Here is an 18162-nt window from a genome sequence, read left to right on the forward strand (position 1 = left end):
ACTCTATTGTTTTAAATTCAAATACACTGTAACACAAGGTCTATTTTGTTTTCATTGTTATAAATATGTATGTTGGTTATTAAATGAGCCCTAAAAGCACAACGAATCAGAAGCAACAATGCAGGTTTTCATTTCAAATCTGAGGACGAAATATTAAAAATCATGTTTTAAAAGATAAGACAGGGTGATTGAGCATTATCTGAAGTTCATTTTTGGCCGTTAAACACACCACCGGGCACTAACAGGGGCCTTTACGGTTCCTCCACTGGAGGAGTTTATGCCTAAACGTTAACTCTTGCATTTAAGGGTGTGTTTTGCAGCTCTTCCCCGGATGATGCTCCACCGTCAGCAGCAGACGTCATCTGGAAAACTGATGGAGACATAAGAGAATAACTCAGAATCGGCTTCGATCAAATATAGAGAGATATAGATTTTTTTTTTTTTTTTTTTTGGTGAGTGTCAAAAAAGTACCTTCCAGAGTTTTTTTTCTTCAGCTTCATCCCGCAAGCTCATTTTGATGAATTTGTTTTAGCACTCTGACTGCGACTCTTCCCGACGTCTGAACACTCCATACTGCTGCACACCATGAGAGTCGCAAGGTGCAGGCCGAGTAACGGTCCGCCAGCTTCCCACGAGGAATAGAGTTGTCTTGTTGTCCCCCAACACATATAGATCTTGCAGAGGTGCCAGTTGAATTCTTGAACTCGTCTTCCAGTTCGCTTCCTGAAGTGCATACAAGAATCACTATTTCGGTTGTAGCACATTTTGTTTCACTATAGTGGGAGAATATAACACACACAACCTCGATCAGTCTCAGTGTAGGACTCAGCTGAGTGAGGTGAATATAAACCAGCAACAGATTAAAACTGTTTGTGTGGTCCTAGCAAGGGAATCATAAATATTGTCCATTTCATTATAAACCTCAGTTGCAACTGGAGAATAGGGTTGCCACCTTTTAGTGTGGAGAGTTAAGGGACCATTCATTCACACTGATTATTTCTACACCTAGGCAACTCAACAATAAAAAACAGAACAGGTAGCTATGTGAACATTCAAACAAGAGCACATTTGATTATTTTATTTATTCCTAAAGAACTCCTCCAGTATCTATCTTTTGTGCTTTAATCTGTCATTCGGTATGGTCATTTATCACCTTTGAGACCAATTCTTCAACAATCTTGCAGCTTTTACCTGGAATATATATATATAAAATGGCAATCGTACCCTGTATATCTTTAGTTAAAGTAATGATAAATAATAAAATACTTAAATAGTTTTGTTTAAAGGAAATAAACTAATCAGAAGTTAGTAAAATCGTGGCGTGAGAAAAAATTCTAAATCCCAATTTTAAAATGTACGGTTTCAGTAAGCAAGACTGACATCGCAGTGATGCTCCAATCAAATGTAGTCTACAGCAGAAAAAATTCCCCCCCCCCGCCATTTTTGCATGTTCTTCTCCGAGATTCACGAGATGAGCAGCAGGCATAACTTTTTGAGCAAGAGTAAAAGAAAAGAAAAAGTAGTCAAAGAGGATAAAAACCTCGACATCTATGCGTTTATTTCTCTGGATTTTGGTGAGCACACACTTTGGTTAGATGTGCCATATAATGTCTGTATAATTAGTTAGATGTGTACTGAGATTCCAGTAAAAAGCAAACGCAAGAGCTCAGTTCTTTAGCAATCACATACTGATACAAATAATACACATACAGTCATGAGTCTCCATATGTCATATTGTGTTGGTGATGATAATGAGATAAACAATTTTTTGGACTTTAATTTAAAAATGACCTCAAAAAAAAAAGGGGGTTTTTAGCAGCAGGTACTAGTTAGTTGCCCAGTTAGCATCAGCTAACAATATTTTTCACAATCGGCTTATAATTTTGTAATTCATAAATATGATTATATCTTTGTTAATTTTAAGCAACAATGTAACTGCCATGTACTCTGATTTTGCTGTAAATGTATAAATCAAAGTGTTTTGTCTGACTGGGGCATTTTCCCCCACCTGTTATAATATTCCAAAATGGGATTGTGAATACTGTTGAAATAATAACTTTTTTTTTTCTAAAATAATCATCAGCTTATTTTGTCACTACAAAGGAAAAGCTGTTTAATTATGCCTTCTGAGTCAAACCTACTGGCCTACAGATATATTAATATATTGTAGGCGCTTATCAGTGTTTACACATGTGCTGATTAACTTCTCTGCTACTTATTGTGAAATAAATTTCTTTTTATTTTCCTATTAGTATTCTCCACACTGCTAAATCCTCATGTGTTTATTCAGCTTTGTGTAGGCTCTAATGTAAAACCTTTAAATAACGGGTACAACCCTAGCCTGTGGCATGACACGATCAAAACTGTAATACTAAGTCGACACAACTAGGTACGATATTAATATTTTTGTATATTTTCATGTTGCATCAGGGGTGAATTGATACTTATTTTCCTAATTTCCTTTTGAACTGGCATGTATTTTGCATACTACAAATCAAAAAGAGATTCAAGATTCATATATATGTTGGAAAGATATATAGCAGCTTTATCTCCAAACCGTTACTGTAGAAGCTATTGGTGCTTGGACCCCGTTGATCATGACTGCTTTCAGTTTAACTTGTTGTAAAACCGAGCACTAAAGGGCGAGGTGAAATTCCTTTACACAATTTGAACGACTCACGTCTCAACTACAGATCAAATATTTGTCTGAATAGAGAATGTGGTTTGATGTGGTGGTTCCAAAACGTGTAATGTGAAGATGAGAGACACATAAGCTACCTTTCGTTTGAAACAAACACCACTGTGAACACACACACAGACCACACACGGGCAAACACACACACATTTGTGTAAATAGACTCAAAGAAGTACCGAGACCTTGAGAAAACTAACATATTCCAAGGACTTGTTTATGAAGATAACTGTTGTACTTACAAAGTTGATCCGTAAAACTCGCTATCTTCTCTTTCCTGTTTTTCCGCGCGCCCGCTCAGTTTCTCTTTCCACCCTTAGACTTCCTGTAGATAAAGAAAAAGGCTCCTCTCAGTCAGTTGCGCTCTATTGTTTCCACATTTCTTAAAAAAAGAGGGACACTCATCCTGTCCAAGAAGAGGAAGATTTGTTTGATGAAAGCTGAACTGTTTTTAATCAACCTTTGGATGCCTTTAAAATTATACACTGCTTTTAATTTTTTTTATTAATTTTCAAGATATTTATTGTTACACAGATGTTTATTTTTCTTTAAAGTTCTGTTCAGAGATAGTGGTTATATGGTTATTAGTGGAAATGGGAGCTAAAAAAGTTAGAGGATGTCTAAAACTACTTTAAAACTATATACTGTGTGTGTGTGTGTGTGTGTGTGTGTGTGTGTGTGTGTGTGTGTGTGTGTGTGTGTGTGTGTGTGTGTGTGTGTGGTGTTCGTGTGTTGTCGTGTGTTAACATGCTCAAGACCATTTTTCTTCTGCCTAAATCAGTTTATTAGTAATGCAAATGTTGATAAAGAGCATGCATGTTAAAAAAAGAGCATGTATATGCATACATTTTGTGTTACAGCAGTCATCTGAAGATCCTTATAGTAATACTGTATAATCATACATGTACACTTATGATCTGGAAAATATCGTATTACAACAGATGCATTTGAAAAGAGTAATTAATTTATCCAGGAATTGAGAAGCTGAGCTCAGTTTATCTATCGTTGCCGCAGACGGTTGTAGTCCAGTTTCTCAACCTGGGGTTTAAAAAAAGGGCCTCGAGGACTTAACGTTATTTAAAAACAACAAAAAATCAAAGATACTTCTTATTTTAGCTCACATCTTTAAACAAACAGTTAAAAAATTTAGTGGGAATTTCCAGGTTAATAACTGCATGCTTTCGCATAATTATGGCAGAAAATAACCCGGCATGCACAGTAAATGTCTTTTTGTTCAAATAATGTTTTTAATCACTCTAAATTCTTTCATTTGTAAAATCAAATATTAGGGATAAAAATGTATTAACAATATCTTATCCTTAATACGAATCCAGTGAATTTATAACAACCGGAAATTGATTGGATGGAAACAGAGCAGGAAAATTAAAGAAACTTCATTCTGCTTGTAACTTTTGGAATCCTGAAATTCCAGTTATTTGAAATATAATACATTTAGTTTCTAACACAGTTTCTGTAAAATAAAAAGCATTTGTCTTTCCAGAGGAAACGTGTTAGCCTTTCAAATGTTGTTGTGGACATTGATGGTCCTTGGAGAAAGGTTTGAGAAACTACTGCTGCAGACAACATTTTCCCCCAAAAATCTTCTCTTTTTCAGCGCTGCTATTTGATCTGATCAGCGACGTTTACTCAACACTTACTCGTGGCTTCATGTCCATTTCATAATTAGTTTTATTAGAGCATCAGATCGTCCTAACCGTCAGCCCAACCCTCATCCTCCCATCATTTCCATCTTCCTCTCCGTCCTCTTCCTCTCCCTCTCCACACTCACCCCTTCCTTCTTCTTTTTCTTCTTCTTCTTCTTCTTCTTGTCCTCCACCTTTTATTTGACTCGTCTGATGGGGTCGGTCATGCTCGCATTTTGCCCTCGTCAAACTCTCGTTCATCATGAAGTTCCTGTCGATAAGCTCCGCCCCTTCTTGCCCGGTGCGGTAGCAGTCCGGCCCCAGTCTTACAGATTTCTTCACACGTGCGTCAGGTGTGAGAACAGAGCAGTCCGGACGCAAAACCACCACCATGGGCAGATCCTGCACCATCGAACATCTCGCTCCAAGCCTCCCCTGTGAACTCACACAACCAATCACTAACTACACAGCTTCCCCGATGGTCACACTACACCGGCTCAGAAACACACTCCAATTCTAACCTTTTTCACTCTAACCCAGCTAACAGGGAATTGTCTCAGAACTTTCTCCCAAAGATATGAACCGAATCACTCTTCCAGTAATGTTAAAAGAACACATGTTCACCAAGTTATCTGGTCTCTAGACATTAGAATTAGTACATTGTTCACAGAATGTTTTCTTTCCTAAAACACTGTTGGATGTTCATAAAACTGTGAAGGTGTTTTACTTGTTGTCAGACACATTAAAACACTAACATTCTATTCTTCTTTTTGCACAATTAATAAAATGAAATGTTTCCTCTCAAAGTTTGCATCAACACCAGAAAAAAAAAAAAAAACCTTGTTAAAACAAACAAAAAATAGCATTACCTAAAATGATTAAAACATTTTATTAATAAATTATGTGGGTAGTTAATAATTGAATTAGAGCTGAAATAAAATCTAAAAAAAAAAAAAAAAAAAAAAACAAGTATAATAAATTTTGCACTAAAATTACTGGAAATAAAATTTTAAATTGAAATAAAAATGAAAAAAAGCAAAAGCTAAAATAGTTTTATTAAACAATAAAAAATTAAGAAAATGATACAAAAAGAATGTAATTACTAGATTAAAGTGAAAACTGAAAGTATAAAAAATAAACAAAAACTATAATAGTAATTCAAAAATCTCAAAATATCACTGGATCATGCTAAGGAACACTTATTTCCTCAGTTATTTGACATTAATAGGTAAATACAGTACATAACGATTTACATGCGGAAACAGGACTGTAAAATAAAATTAAAAAGTTCTTGAGTGTTTAAATTTTTATGTTAAAGCATCGTTTCATTCTTGCAGACCAGTCAAAGTGTGGCTCAAGCACCGTACGAGTCATACCTCAAATTTTGTTGCACCAAAACAAAAATGGTACGTACTGTCTGTAGGGGTCCTCGTAGGCCACAGCGAACAGGCAGCGTTTGGGCCAGCTCCTTCATGGAACTTCTCCTGCTGCTTTCTCGGACGATCCAGCGAGATGTACGCAGCAGGACGCAGATGAGGCCGATCGCTCCACTAAAAAGACTCGTCCGTGACGCTTCTTGTGGAAGTCTTTGGAGCGGTCGGTGTCAAACTCCTGGCACTTCTCGCCTCACCAGACGCCTAAGAACAGCATGAGGATACGGTTTCGTGGCGGCCGCAGGACAATCTCACACGCTTCCTGTGGCTCCAGCGCGTCTCTGTACTTTATTGTTCTTCACCAGACACCTTACTCCCCAGGAACAGGTCCACCCATGGGACAGCTTCTGAAGAGAGAACATGTCCTGATCAGTGCTGTGATAATATTCTTGAATGATCTGCATGGAGTTGAAGGGAATAGCAAAACTTTTAAAAAAATGGCAAAACAAACACCAGTGTAGATGAATACACGACAACACAACAAATACAGATTTTCCAGTGCGAAACAGTAATGTGAACAGTATCCTTAGGGGGGACTGTTAGTTTCTACACAAGCTATAACTGGAAAAAGATCATTCTTGGTTCAGATCAAATGAGAGTGAAGATGGGTGGTTCAAAGTCCTGCCCTGTATAAACACTCACAGATTGTGAGTTTGAATTCTACAAGACTAAACTAAAAACCAACAGAGAATCGTATCAAACACATCCCTAGGCATCTTAATTATGAAATTATGAAACAATCGTTCGCCCAGTTACATTAAAAGAACAGTTGGTTAAAGTTGTCTGGTCTTCAAAAGTTAACTGTTAGCCACAAAAAAACCATACCGTCGGACCATGTAATGTCCTTTTTTTCTGAAACGTTTTAAGTTGGACGATTTGTCTAATATATTTTGAAATATTGCATTACTTGTTTCAAACGGTTCGGGAGGACACTTCAAAAGTAACCATTCCAATAATGTTTTACAAAATTATATGGAATGGAAATGTTCCTTTAACGTTTCGGATCACAAAGAAAAAACGTTTTTTAAAACATTTTTTAAACATATGCCAGGATTAGAACGTATACTGAATGTTTGAATGTTTTTAATTAATGGGAATGTTAGCAAACTGTTCTTAACTTTTTTTTTTTTTTAAAAGAATGGCATGAAATCTTGTTTAAGATGAAACCTGGACGAAACTGAGAGTTACAGTATTTGGGGAAATACAGCAAAAAAGTCACATCATGTAGGAGACTCGACCGATATAGAAAATACACAAACAAACACAAAAGTCCCAGAAATGAACAAATATCATTGCACAAACACACAGCTGCCTGCCTGTAGCAGCCGCGTCTACAAACAGGACAAAAAGCCTTCATCTATTTGCAAGTGTATTATCAGACCTTCATGACGGAGTCTCGCTGGCCTTCAGCAATCGCTGTTGCATCGTAACCGAACCGATCATGAGGTCAGATCAACGCGGCTTCCGCGTTCCTGCAGGTTCACCGTGCTGTGATTTCTCAGTCTCCCACGGGCCCCCGTTCACGGTGATTACAGGGTTAAAGGCGACACCAGCCTGCCACTGACATCGTTCTGTCAGTGTTTTGTCTACTCTCTAAATCACAGACGAGATTTAAAGGCCACCCAGTGAACAGACCACCTCATCTACATGAACCCACCGTCATTAATCCTATTGAGAACGAGCCGAGGGAGGTAGCCGATGAGACTCTCGATTTCGTGCTCGGAGTAGAGAGAGGACGCTATCAGTTATAATCTGACAGATGACACATCTATTCCTGACAGTGTTATTTATCATTAGCAAATCATGCAAATGACATGGCTGACGGATTCAGAAACTGACTATGTGTTTCTCTTTTAATCGTGAAAATGAATTGTTTTGTTCTCTGGAAAGGATGTATGTACCATGTTCATCGAGAGATCCCATACAGCGTTCTTGCCTTGTAACCAATACACTCAAGGCCTTAATCCGCGAGAGAGAGAGAGAGAGCTAGAGAGAGAGAGAGAGAGGAGAGAGGATAGAGAGAGAGCCGACGAGAGAGGAGGAGACTGAGAGTACCAACTGTTGGAGTGAGAAACGTGAGCTCTTATGGACTCTCTTACAAGTTAACAGTGTTCCAAAAGTCAATAGTTTGATAAATGGAAATTTGTTGAAAATCGTCCTCCACTCTCATGTCATCCAATATGCAGATGAGTTTGTTTCTTCATCAGATTTGGAGAAATGGGTCACTGCATCACTGTCCTCAGCCAACTCGGATGCTCTGCAGTGAATGGGTGCCGTCAGAATGAGAATCCAAAACAATCTGATAAAAACATCACAGTAATCCACACCACTTCCAGTCCAGAAGTTAATGTCTTGTGTATGCCAAAATAAACAACATCATTCAGACGTTTTTTACACTTTACAATACCTTTGCTTCTTTGCAAAAATATGCGCCCCCTCATCCCATTAACTTCCTCCAGTGAAAAAGTCATCTGGTCTGAATGGACGTTTTCACTTTTATTAATGAATTATGAAAATTTTATTATGGACTCGGATTTAAGGATAAAAACGACCTTAAATGCTGGATTTGTTTTCATCTTTTTTGTATTCTCCAGATGTTAACTGGTGCTGTGGGATTATTGTGAATGTTTTTAATCAGCTGTTTGGACTCTCATTTCTGCATGGCACCCATTCACTGTCCTACCAGTACCATCACAGCTAACGCCTCCTAAAATCAGACTGAATCTACGTAATCAGACTTTAAAAAACATTCTTTATTTTTGGTAAAAGGCACATTCAGGATGAAAGAACAACAGAAAGGATTGATACATTGAACAAAAAAATATCAATTTTCCACAGGTCATTTAACTAAATATTATGGCATTTCTCGAGCTCTTTCACTATTAAGCATCAGTAAGACATTAGTTTGGGCTTAAAATGATTCATTTTAATCAAGTTTCTATTCTTCCCATACAAATCTCTTTAGGACAAAACTGAAAAAACAGAAACATAAAAAACTAAAGGGTTAAATCACTTCTTGTTGCGGTGTCACATCACAGGTAACACTGACCTCGAGGACTACGCAATGAGGCTGAACCGAGCACCCCAGAAATTGGTCATCTGCAAGCAAACTATCAGATGAAAAACATGCCCGATCTGATCCTGACCCTTAATCTCGGGAAGAAATACACAACAGCTTTACGTCTCACATTCATGATCAAAGGAAATAATAAAGGAATAGAAATGTTAAAAATCCACACTGATTTTACTTAAAGCACAAAGGATCGGCCAGGACTCCTGACAAACTACTGAGATTAAAATATCCAAAACCAAACCATCTCTATGGAGGTTTGTTTCAGTATGACACATTAGATTGTCCTTGAGATGTCTCAATTCTAACAATAAAATCAATATATCTGCATATATTTACTGTTCCAGCATTTCAGGAAGATCACAGGTTTTCATCTCCTCTGAAGTACTTTTGTTTGAGGTGAAATTGGAGCTGTTGTGACGGTCCAGTGAAGCGTTCGCAGCTCTTCAGTTCTGACCCGTCCTCAGAGCTGGTGGCTGTGATCGGAGAGTTTTTCTCTTCTCTCCTCGCGCTGAGCTCGAGTGTTTCTGAAGTAGAGCTCGTCGCGGGCCGTGCTGTTGTCCCGAGACTGAAGCACGTCTGATTTCCCTCTGCGCCTCTGTGCTGAGCTCCTCCTGCTCGCATTCTCTTGCGTGAATCGCGCCTCAGGGTCCCATTCGGTAGCGGACCGTCTCGGTGTCCCAGACGGTGGACGGTCTTCCGTGTCGCTGAGGTATCCCGGCGTCGACTCGTGTAGTGCGTGGGGTAAGACCAGCAGCGGCTCGGCCGAAAAAAACGCTTGCCGATTCACCGCCGCCCTCGATAAGTGCGGCACATGTAGTCCCGCTCGTCACAGACGTAGACGGAAACAACATCAGTTTATGGTGTTCATATATACTAATCTAAGATTAAACAGTAATACAGTGAAAACACACGCATTGAAGAAAACAGAATGAATTGACAGCGAGACAACTGATCTATCATATAAACCTTCATTCCCAATAATTTCTTTCTTCCTTAAACTTTATTATTATTATTAGTAATAATAATAACAATAATAAGTGCATCTAAATCATTTAATTTTAATTATTATTGATGGGATTAATATAAAAAAATATTATTATTAACAATAACAGATAATTCATCAACAAAAAAATTAATTTAAACTGTAGTATTGTTAGATAATAAAAACAAATTAGTTAAACTATCATTTATAATATTTGAACTGTATTACTTATTAACAATTTTATAATACTCATTTATAACGAAGTATGCTTTAATTATTGTTTTTTATTAATTATCACCATTAAATAAAATTAAGATAATTTTTTTGCTAATTAAATCCTTTATTTAGTTATTTATTTATGTTATTTATTTTACTTGGTTTACAATGAACAGTTTTTTTGTTATTATGAAACTTGTTTATTTAAATTTATAAGAAGTCTAATAGAGCAAATTATAAAATGTAATTCCAATGTTCGTATGTTCTCATTTCACTGAAATGTTTTTTTTTTTTTAGCTGATCTTTAGTTTATGTGCCTTTAGTGATATTTTTTTTTTATCGGATTCTGTGTTGTTTGATGGATCATGATGAGGACTTTTTTATTTATCACTGCTCTTTTGTAAGAGCAATAGGAAAGCTGCATTTACCAACAATAGTAAAGAATAAACTATTTTTGTATTGATGCAGAAGAATACAACAAATATATAGAACTATAGATGAGAACACATGAAGGCGATGAAATCTCTCAACATGGGTGTGTTGTTGCTACATGGCGGGCAGGGAACTCTTTCCACCGCCAGCATGTTTTGAGCGGTTCGTGGCCCGCAGCAGCTTCTGAGCGCCGCGCCAGCGAGATCCTGTATCCCAGCGTCACCAGTACGATTAATCCGCCTACACCCAGGTTGTGGTATTCTTGGGCACAGTATTTTCTCTGCCGGTCCACTCTGCAATCCTCTTGCGGCCGATTTAACTGAAATGAGACAGACAGACAGCTGATGTGCAGTGAGGTCCAGCAATGGTCGCCGTACAACACACAGACTCCTACACCACTCACATCGTCCCCAGTCCAGCCGCTGAGACTCGATATCCTCCATCAGATTCTGCAGACGACGCTTAAAGAAAACCTCAAAGCGGCAAGGTCTTCCTCGACTCACCATAAGACGTCTTGCAGTTCCCGATCCCACAATTAACACCGACAAACACACAGAACCAGACAGAAATGAACACTGACACCTCACCATACTGGTGACAGACTATATATAAATTGGTCTGTTTACACTTAAAAAATAAAAAAAAAAAAAATGTCCTAAGACGTTAAAAGGGATTTCCTAAATTTAAGGAAATTATACAAATTATTTTTACTTGTATTGTTTATTAGTTATACTAATAATTTTTTTACAAAATAAAATCGTAGTCATTTAGAAAAAAAAAGATAATGTTATTTTCTTCTAAAAAAATTTAAACCATGAGAAACATTCTATATATCTATTACATTTCAAAAACACACATTTACCAAAACACTTTCTTGGAATTATTTTAATTATTAAATATTCTATCTATAGATAATATATCTATATATATATATATATTATATATATATCTATAGATAGATATATATCTATATATTATATATATATATATATATATAATATATAACATATTTTTTATATTGAATCTATGACTGATGAATATGTCTTAACTCAAGCACTTGTATTCTTATATCTATAGATCTATAATATATGATATAGTGCAGGTATATATATAATATATATATCGAGATAATAGATTATACATTATTTTGTTATTGAATGAATTTAACTTGATGAATATTGTGGTGTAACTTCAAGCACGTTCCCTGTTCTATCTGTTTTGTTGTCATTTTATCATTGACTTTTACATTTTATTAGCGATTTACTAAGGTCTTTTGTATAATACTCTGTGGGAAGCGTGCATTGTGTTGACTTTAACCTAGGAGCTCGACTACACATGAAGCAACATTGTCTTTTCATTAAATATTTACATTTTGCTCCTCTCTCTCGGGGGCTCCTCTCTCTCTCCCTCTGTCCATATGTTGAGAGTTTATGACAGGAAGGCAAGCCCCAAGCTTTCCTTTCCGTTAGTGGAGCTGGCCGGCCCGTGATACGGGTCGCCTGTATCCGGGAGGCTCTGGATCCCCAGCGCCTCGATCGGACTTGTGTTCAGCGCCCTTAAACACACACACACCACACACACACACACACACACATACAACAGCAAACACACCCACACCACACCACCCACACACACACACAACCACAACCACACACACACACACTCGGGTCAGACGGGTGCATGTGAAAGCTCATGTCTGCATGTGAACGCGATCCGTCTGTGTGAGTTTTAGACGTACTTGCCATCTACGGGCGCGGTGATCTTGCAGGGGCGCGATCTCTTGTTCATACAGAGTCCTGAGCATGCGCTCTACTGCGGTCCGAGCGGCCTCCCCCAAGGGGGGGGCAAGGGTTTATCATAACAATTTTTTCTAAACCTGAACACTACATACCATAATGACTGATTTCTTCTTTTTATTTTGAATTTATTATCGATCATAATAATAATATACATAATATACAGCTTTATAAAATATGAAAATAAATAATACTTGTAATATATATTAATAATATGATAAACATAATGTCAATAAAAATATATATAAAATAAAAACAATTGTATTATAGTATATTAATACTATGATACAAATAAAGTGTATACAACGATATAACAACATAAAAAAATATAATATAGAATATGATTGCATAACACAATAACTAAATAATTAATAAAGTAATTAAAAACAACTACTTTTTTCAAGCAATTACAGTTTTTAATACCATTTCATAAAGTGATGTAATTGAGATTAAAGAAATATAACAAGTAATATAAAATAAAAGATAACACTATAAAAAAATTACCGAAAAAATACAAACTACAAAATTAAATACCAAAAAAAATAACTATAATTACAATTATATGATAAAAATGCACATGGAACAAAAAATACATATTTAAGGTTTAATAGTTAATTAATAAAAATAAGTGGTTTAATAAATAATATTAACATAAAATACGTTTATTACCTATTGTATAGTATACTATTTCATTAAATAATATAAAGAAAAATATTCAGAATATTACACCGTAAAGATGATAATAAATAGAAAACATTATGAAGTGACAATAAAAATACTATAAGACAGAATACAGTAGTGTGGCATTAAATGTGACATCTGGACCTCATCGAAGCCCCCCCCCAATTTTTGTTTTTTGTTTTTTTATCAGCTGTTTAGGAGGAAGAGAGAGGATACACTGAGTGGCTCTGATGGAGGCCTGCGCCACTGCATACAAAGACCCATTCAGGAGCGAAAGAAGGACATTTCATTAGCGCTCCCTTAAGCAGAAAAAACATGTGACCAGTCACGTGACTCATCCCATAACCTCCAGCAGCGAGTGCAGAAAAAATGTCCGCACTCGTCCTGCAAGGTATTATGGGAGCGCAGGGTGCACGGGTTAAATACCCATAAGTTCTCTCTGTTGCAGATGTACCATCTGAACCTCTGAGGGAATACCAAGTTATAACTCACACAAAAGCAGCGCACATGATCACCGAATACAGTCTGCTCGATCTTGAGACGCACCTGCCATGCGCGCGGAGAAGGGCGAAGTGAGTGTGATTGTGCGTCGGAAGAGGCCCAGCTGTAGTCGGGATGAGGCGGGAAAGAAGGGCCAGACCACGGGACGCCTTCCTTCCTCAGATCCAGCAGGAAGGTGGAGTGAACCATGGGCCCACGGCGAAGCAGCCTTCTTCTTCCTGCCTGCGGATGGGCATGTAGGGCCGGCGTCCGCTTATTTTTTAAAAGAAAACCCTGCAAACACACGCATACGCTCGTTTAAACCAAAAAATATCTGTCGACGGACCTTTTTTTCCAATCACTGAAGGCCCTGTTCACACCGAGAATGAGATCTACAACTCATAAACAATAAAGATGGACTCACTCTTAATTTAACCCACAGCTCACTAATGATAACAGCACGGAGGAACTGATGGAATCACTTCACAGAATTGTTTTTTTTTTTGCTGATAAATGATATAAATAATGACAACCAATTCAGGAATCCATACCTGCTTTAAAAGAGCTTAAGAATTTAAAGTGACAGACCATCAAAAACTGGCAGGACACAGGTAAAATAAATATGTTGGTGTAAAAACGGGTCTTAAGGCAAGACGGTCGCTCATTAATTCAATGAACTGATTATCTAAACGTGCAATATCATTGAACAAAAAAGGCAAAAATTAAAATATTTATATAGTAGGTATAGTTAATTATTAAAAAACTAATAATAAGCTATTATCTATTATTCCCTTTAACAAGCCATGTTTTGCGGTTGCCGAGAGGTCAAGATCTTAGATCGCCTCAATCAGAGCTTTTCACCTTAGTGGAATTACCAAACCTGGCAAACCATAATATTCCCCATGTCTTGGGACATTGACTTGTTTCACTTCATATTCCCAATCTGGCAACAATCGCCTCTGCTCTGAGAAAAAAAAAGTTGCTGTGATCTGAAAAAAAAAAAAAAAAAAAACAGAAAAACATGTATGTTGCAGTTTGACGATATTCACTCTGTGCGATACTTCTGCTCAAATGAAAGTGCAATAAAAGAAGTCCTGTGTGTCCTTCACGTGGCCTTTTGCTGCGATTAAATCTGTGAGCAAACCTTCTAGTGACCAACTGTAATAAACCCACACATTTGTCGCTTCATGCCAAGTGCAATAATGCAGATGACACGTACAAGACCTTTTCTCTGATGACAACATCATGACTTAGAATTTTTGCTTGAAAACAGTCCACTTAACCGTTCGATCACTAGTGCATCGCGACTGGAAATATGAAGTGGTTTTCACTGACACCCGTGACTAAAGAATAGAAATGAATAAAAACTACACGCACCATCTGAACAAATGATGAACTGTAATGCTAAAGAGCTGTGAAGGCGCTCTGACGGGACTGGCACACGCGTGCACACACCTTAGACTCATGCCGCACCAGAAGTTTGATACGCCGCTCTCTGGACTCCAGCATCGGCCCGCGAGTCGCTTGTTCTCCTGCATCAGCTGCCATAAAACGTCCTGGTTTGGTCAGATGTTATCGACGTCCACCATTGCAAACGCGTCCCTGTCATGTTTGTTTCCACTGATCATTTCAAAGAGACTCCCCATTACTTCACTTAATTTTAGATCTGAGGAAAAAAAAAAAAAAATGCATTGTTTTTAGCCACGATCCATAAAAAAATGGCATCTGCTAAACAGTTCCCCTGTGTACAAAAGAGATAAAGTTAATAAAAAAAAATATATATATATAAAACTTTTTTTTTTTTACTATTTGTGTGGAAAGCATAATTTTTTAAAAGAATATTTGAATGCTTGGTGTTTTTAGACACTCAACAGCGGAGTTATTTACAATTGAATGAAAATGTATTAGTTTAAGATTTCCATATTAGTTTTAGAGTGGACTTAAGTACTTCTTTATATGTCATTAATTACTAGATAAAGGTTAACAACACTTGGGAATGTACTGACAAACATTTATGGCGAAACTAAAATACTAGCTTAATGTCAGTTTCTAATTGAAACTCTATGTCCATGCATTTTAAATTAGACTGCAACTTTGCAATGGGGAAAGTTACATTTAAAAATGTATTAACTTGTATTTTTTTGAAATTTAATTCTGGCTCCTGAATCAAAAAGAAAAAAAAAAAAAAAAATCAAAGTTAATGTTGTATGTAGTGTTTATTATTGGAGAACACTTTATAAGAAACTACTATTTCAGTCATTGTGCTTCTTTGTAATTATTACTAGCTATTTCTGAGTAAAATTAAATCAGTGCAGTATGAAACAAGAGATGCCTAAAAAAAACCTTATTTAATTTATGTTGGTTACCAAAGATAAAACTCAATGTGGTTGCCCAGAAAAGATTTTTAACTTTCATACATGACAGTGGTTTTGATTCCTCACCAGCGGAGAGTGTGTATAATCTTATAATGGTACAGAGTACTTCGACTAAAGCACACGCAGACCAGTGCCGACTGCTGGACAGCAGATTGAGGAACAGAGCTGATCACAGAGCAGCAGAAATAACACTAGAACACTGAACAGCACTGCTAACTTTAGACGAGCAGACGCTCCTCTGAGCGTGACCCTCTGCAGACTGGAGGTGAAGGGTAATGAGCGTGTGACGTGAGGAGGGTCAGTTCGGGTCCCACCGCACACTACTGTGACAGTTCAGTGAAGGGTAAAGAGACTCGTCTCAGATGATGTACCAGAAAGTAGTCGGCCCACATCTCCCGCGCCGTGTCGAGGGCTGCCTGACGCAGCTTCATCACGTGCTCGTACCGCAGACTCGTCCAGTGCTTCGGGCCGCTCTCGTCCTCATAGACGCTGAGAAACACACAGACACATAAATACATGAGCCACAGACCTTTCAGACTCAGTCCGAGGTCATTTGAACAGACACACATCCAGTGCAAAGACAGAACTTAATTTCTTTAGTGTGATGGACTGATTTTTCTGTCCTATCAATTAATTCAAATAAAATTTAAACATTAAAATACAAATGATACATAAAATGACTTAAATGCACTAAATAAAATACCATGTGGTGTAACTTTCCTTTAAACATGATCCATGATATTTGTAAAAAAAAAATCTACTATCTATCATTTCTATCTATCTATCTATCTATCTATCTACAAATCAGATTATGTTACCATTTCAATTAAAACCATAAAAAAAATTTTGTTACTAAAATAGATGTTAACTAAGATAAAACAGAAAGGTATAAGGTTTTCAATTACTTTTCTTAGTTTCATTGGTTTAAGCCTTCTGTCCGAAATAACTAAAACGGAAATATATAGAATTTAATAAATATAATATATATACTATTATATTATATATATATTATATATATATAGATATATATAGAGATACCAGACACCACATTAAAAAATCTAACGATAAAATACAAATTCAAAATATTAACAAAAACTATAAATAGAATATAATACTAAAATGATGCTATGAACATGATAAAATAAGAATAATGATAAAATAAAATTCAGATTTACGTGTAAGAAAAAAAATGATATTTAAAATAAAATAAACAATTCCCGTATATTTTTTAGTTCATAGAACATTGTATTTACAAGAATAGCACAGACCGGATCACATCAAGAAAATATGTTGGTGTGCATTCTTTAGTTTCGTGTTCACACACAAGTTCAGCTTTGGGTTCAGATGCAGTTTAAGGTCAGTCTCACCTGGGCTCCTCCTGAGGTCTCCACTCCACATAATGATAGAAGTTCTGGACGTTTATCAGCCATTCGCGCAGGATTGCAGTGGTGTTGTCTGAATTATGATCTGTGGCCACCCTGAGGACAGAAAGATCAGCAGTTCAACGTCTGAAATAGACATAAAAGATGGCCGCTCCTCCAAATATGAATGACAGAATAGAAAGCAAATGACTATAATTAGAGCTTTTTAATTTTCCTTTTCTTGCTGAATGTTGAGTTTGTTCTCATGTGCAGCGCTGTAAAATCACCCCATATTTAACTTCACTACATGACCTTTGGAAAACCAAGCTTGTCTTTAGCGTTTGGCTGCAGAATGAACACATGAGAACCAGAGACCTTCACAGACAGACAGACAGCTGCTACATACTGCAGGACACTTTTCAAAATGTGTTAGATTAGTCAAATTCATTCACACAGTCGCCAGTGTTGGGGAAAGTTACTTTTAAAAGTAATGCATTTCAGTGTTACCTCATAAAGCAACTAACTGAGTTACTTTTATGGCAAGTAATGCATTACATTAGTTTTGCATTACTTTTTGTCACCTGCTTGGCTTTTTTCTTTTTTTTTTTTAATAAAAGAAAACCCAAAAGTTAGATTTTTGGCAGCTGTAAAGGCCCTCTCACACCTAAAGTGAAATGAATAAACCTCAGGCTGAAGGAAGCGAATCTGTTCCTCTCAAAGTGGCGACAGGAGAAATGTCAGTCAATCAATGGGAAAACAGAGTAACTTACATTACTTATTTGATAAATTAACTACTTTACTAGTTACTTGAAAAAAGTAATCTGACTGATTTATCAGAGAGATCATGCAGGCCGTCTGCTGGAGATCAGGGTTTTGCTGTAAACAGATGGATTCCAGGAGCACAATCTCATATCAAACACACACAAGCTTATGAATGTTCCTCAGGCAAATTCCATTCCTCTTTTTTTGCAGTCACTTGATCAGATCTAACGCAGTCG

General features: G+C 36.9%; 2 pseudogenes; both read right to left on the bottom strand.

The window, feature by feature from the left end:
- Positions 1 to 528: 528 nt before the first annotated feature.
- LOC122147301 lies at positions 529 to 7155 on the bottom strand (annotated as a pseudogene).
- A 6127-nt stretch (positions 7156 to 13282) lies between these two features.
- Positions 13283 to 17304, bottom strand: LOC122147333 (annotated as a pseudogene).
- Between the last annotated feature and the right edge of the window lie 858 nt (positions 17305 to 18162).

The sequence above is a fragment of the Cyprinus carpio genome, chromosome A1 (assembly GCF_018340385.1).
Source record: "Cyprinus carpio isolate SPL01 chromosome A1, ASM1834038v1, whole genome shotgun sequence".
In the NCBI taxonomy this organism is placed as follows: Eukaryota; Metazoa; Chordata; class Actinopteri; order Cypriniformes; family Cyprinidae; genus Cyprinus; species Cyprinus carpio.